Source organism: Penaeus monodon, chromosome 1, assembly GCF_015228065.2.
Source record: "Penaeus monodon isolate SGIC_2016 chromosome 1, NSTDA_Pmon_1, whole genome shotgun sequence".
In the NCBI taxonomy this organism is placed as follows: Eukaryota; Metazoa; Arthropoda; class Malacostraca; order Decapoda; family Penaeidae; genus Penaeus; species Penaeus monodon.
In genome coordinates, this window is record NC_051386.1 from 34,193,690 (window position 1) to 34,198,689 (window position 5,000).

Here is a 5,000-nt window from a genome sequence, read left to right on the forward strand (position 1 = left end):
TAAAAAACCACTCCCCTTGCCTAGAAAAAGTCTGCAAGTGGGGTATCAACAAAAAAAGGTCTATGCAAAACCCACTACTTCCACATGTCGGTTTGGGGAAAGAAAGGCCATTGGTTTTCTATGCAAAGTGTCCTGCCAGGAAGCCAGTTTAAGGTCTGCAATCGGGGGAACACTATGAAAACTGCTTCCAAAGAAACGGAAGGCTAAGAAAGACAAAGAAGGGAACACAGAACTGAGAATAAAAGTCCTGTATCCCTTCAGTGCAATGCCAGGAGTGTCACCTATGCACGTCAAACCTCACCCTTCCCTAAAGTCCGGAATTATTCGGCATAATGACATCAGGTAGCTTGCCACACCCCTGACACGGGGGGCAGACACAACTGTCTTGCCTAAAGCATCTTAGTAGTCTTGGATTTAAAAAGAACCTTGGCCCCCCAAGCAGAGACAGTGTACTAAATGCGATGGGCACAGATGCCACCACGGCTGATATTTGTGGAACTATCACCTATGGCGCCCCGTTCGACTACGTTGGATTGATGTAACCCTTTTCGCTTACGACCCCGTGCCTTGAAATGATGTGAGTTGTGAGTGCCATATTGTGATGCCGCCATAACAGGATATGATGACAATTTTATCGACCTATATTGTGATAATTATAGATTATTTTATATATATACCCCCTTTGTGTGATATGTTACACCATGGAAATATAGAAGATTTGTTTTTTTTAATTGCTGTGTAGCATATCGCCTATGAAAAAGAGTGAGATTCTCGTAAAAATTTTTAGAGTACAAATTTTTTTTGTGTCGTGTCACCTTTGGCAGTAGCACTCTCGGGCAGAAGCTGACGCGTGGTCACAGGAAATATGAAGAACTCTTTTTTTTTTGTCAGAGCTATCCCAATGAAAAAAAAACCTACTTTATTTAATTGGTGTTTTCTTCCCCCCCAAAACGAGAGAAACACCAAACAAAAATATAGAAAAACGACAAGTGAGTTACAAACAATAATTATATTAAATATATAAAAAAATAAAAAAAATATTATATAGATTAATATAATATATATATATTAAAAAATTTAAAAAAAAATTTTAATAAAGAATAACATTTAAAAAATTCTAACCAACCTAATAATATTTCTAAAAATTATTATATATATATAATAATAATATATTTATATAATATATTAAGTATAACTATTTATAAAATATATATAATATATAATTTTAAAATTTAAAAATATATATATAATATATATATTATATTATAATATATAATATATTTATATATATAAAATATAATATATAATATTTTATATATAATATATAATAAACCTATTATCCCTATATAAATTGCTTTGATGTCGGGTGTGCTGTAAGTTTGGGGTGGGGGTGGGTATGTATGTAGTATTAATATATTATTAAAAAATATATATATATTATAATATATATATATATAATATATATATAAAATTATATACATACATACGTACATACATAAAACCCATCTATATATGTTTATGTATACATTTATATATATAAAATATAAATATATATATATATATATATATATATATACTATTATATAAAATTAATATATATTATAATATATTATATATATTATAATAGGTGTGGGTGGTGGGTGTGTGGTGTGTGGTTGTGTGTGTGTGTGTGTGTGGATGTGGTGGGGTTTTAAACATCTATGCACTTATATTATATTTTATATAAAAATGTATGTGTATTATAAATATATACTTTTATATATTTATAATTAAATAATTATTAAAGTATAAAAAAATACACACCCCCAAAACACCACCCACCCCACACACCCACACACCCCCCCCACCACACATAAATAATTATATTATAATTTTTAATTTTATTTATATTATATTATAATATGTATATTTAATTACAGTTATTTCTAACCAAAACCAAATTTTAAAACCTAAATGACCTAACCTCCAAAACTTTATATTTTATATATACAATATATACTATATGTTGTATATATCAATATTCGTAATATATACATATAAAAATTAATAATTTTATTATATATATTATATTATGTGTGTGTGTGTGTGTGGTGTGTGGTGTGGTGTGGTGTGTGGTGTGTGTGTGTTGTGTGGTGTGAAGGGGTGGGGTAGGTTATAATATATTTTCTATATAAAATATAATAATATATAATATATACATTTTAATATATATATATGTATATGTTCATATTTGATTATTTATATTATATAGAGATAGATAATAGAAAATAGATGATAGATAGATAGAAAATAGATATTTGAAATACCATTTTGTGTGGTGTGTGTGTGTTTGTGGTGGTGTATATTATATATATATATTATAAATATATAATAATATATAATAAATAAATGTTAAAATATTTTGGTTAGAATAAATAACATACAAAACACACATACACACAAAAATAATAGTAATTGTATATATGTATATAATATAATATATAAATAAATATATATATAATAATTATCAATTTTTATATATATAATATATATATTAATTATATATATAATAATATATGGAAAAAATTAATATTCGAAGATTGAAATGTGTCTCCACTAAAAGAGTTTTTTTTTTAGGTTGAAAGATATATGCTATAAATATAATATAATTAATTATATATATAAAATTATTATAATATATTTATATATTATAATTAAAAAAGACCGTTCGAACCTACGAAAAACCTTACGTAACCAATAAATATTATATATATATTATATATATATATATGTATATATAAAATTATATTTTATATATATAATATATATATATATAAAATAAATATATATAGCTATAAATAGACATATTAATAATGAAAAAAAAAAAATCGGCCAATTTTGTACTTAATGATTTCCCACTAACGAGAGAACTGTGGGTTAAATTTTTTGCAAAACAAGTGGTGTCGCATATGCAAGACGAATCATTTGTTTTAGGCCGGTGATCTGTATGGGTTCGCCCTTGGGGAAGTGGTCTCCCGTTTGGCCCAATTTTTAAATCTTTTTTTTTCTTTTGCTCAAATTACATTTGATAATACATGCTGTATTTGATCAACAGTGAATTGATTAGTAGTTTGAGGTTTTTCAAAAGTGTCTCCATGCGCAGATCTTTTTTTTTTTGGGGGGGGGGCAGAAATGAAGTTTTGAAAAACGTCACAGAAGCGTTCTATTTTTTCCAAGCCCCGCCTTAGAGTTTCCTTAAAAACAATTTTCAAACAATATTTTTTTCTCTTTTCCCTTTCGCTTATCCCCTCTGTCCCTTTTTTTTCCCTTTGCCCTTCCCCCTCTCTGTGTCTTACGTCCTCCCTTTAAAATCTCCCTGAACCTTTCTCTCCCCTTTTCCCCCCTTTTTCGCGCCCCTTCACTTTTTTTTTTATTTTCCCTTGCCCGTTCAAACATTCACCCATCATTCCCTGCCCCTGCGGCTCATCGTTCTTTTTGCCCATACCTTCAAAGAAGACCCAATTGCACCCCTGCGGGAAAGGGCCCAATTTAACTTCTAACACGAATGGCTCGTGTGGCAGCCGACCACCATGACCATCCGACATCCCCCCTTGGGCTCCGGGTTGCTCCCACGTCTTAGAGAGGAACACCCCAGGGCCCCATTTCCCCCTCCATACGAGGCCCTTCCCCATTGGTTTACATTCAACACTCGCCTATCGACCGGTAAAGACTTTTACTCGGACGCTCATAAAATGTAAAGATCACAATAAAGTATTGGGATTACATATTACACAAAAGATCACCAGTGAAAATTTTTACCTCCACATTTTTCTTTTGTCTTTTATAGGTTAAAGGCTTTTTAAATTTAAGAGGTTTGCTTATTTTAGCGTTTTTTTACATAATTTTTACAAAAAACGTTTTAAAATACTTTTTCAACCCCCCGCTAGAAAAAAAAGAAAATACAAAAATGTTTAATTTTTCATTAGAATTAAGGATGGTTCAACAAGTTGACATTTTTAGTGGATAAAATTTGCACGCCGTACGGTTAGTCTATGCCCATTCTTCATACAATAAACAGCCTCTCAGATGAAGGCAAATTATTCCAAAATCATACATAATTCTATTTTAAAGGGGTTATTAGAAATCCTAAATTTCGACAGCTGTAGATAGATTATTATCAGCATTGAACTTTTTTCATTAACCATCGTAATTAGTATACCCACACTTACACTCGAAACAGAAATCTATGACAAAAACAAATTGGTTTGCATCAGCAAATATGGGTTTGCCAATTCCTGTTCCTCATAGAATCCAAGTAAAACTACCATGTAATCTCGAGTCGCATAATTATATTCATCACTTTACACATTTTGAGAAAAAGGGTAGCAAAACATTTATTTTAGTTCAAATGAACGTAGCGATGATAAAAAAAAAAAAAATCTCATACATAATAATCACATATTTTGAACAACATGAAGCAGCCATTTAAAGAACAATCACTCAATCATAGTTTCTTCAAATGCTGCATGGGTTTCTCGCGATGTCGATCCTTCGCCGCACGCCCCCCTCAAGAGCTACTTCTACTGCAGGAATAGTACAAGGGCTATACATGTTTACAACTCCCTTTAAGTCTAACTACTTTAATGCGCGGTACATATGCAATAATATTTCAGAGAATAATCAAGCGAGAATACCAAAAGTGTAATTTGTTGCTAGTTCTCCGTTTTGCTTTCGCTGGAGGAGAGTCGAAGCGCCAGGATCTGGAAGGGCGTAAGACTGAGTGGAACGGACGCTGCCTCGTCTTCCTGCATGAAGCTCAGTTCCGGTCCTACTCCCTCCATGCCGTCACTTTTTTTAACCGAAATCACTGGCATCTTTATGCGCAATCTGAAGGACAGACAAATATATCACTAATATACTGCGATACAGTGCATCAACTGGATATCAGACAAGGCCCTTAAAGAAGGGGGACTCACGTGATTTTCGTCTTTGCACCGTGACCTCGTAAAGGCGCAACAGGA

At 31.5% G+C, this 5,000-nt stretch overlaps 1 pseudogene; it reads right to left on the reverse strand.

Moving 5' to 3' along the window:
* Nucleotides 1–4,691: 4,691 nt before the first annotated feature.
* The window catches only part of LOC119576580, a 6,598-nt pseudogene continuing 6,289 nt past the window's right edge, over nucleotides 4,692–5,000 (reverse strand).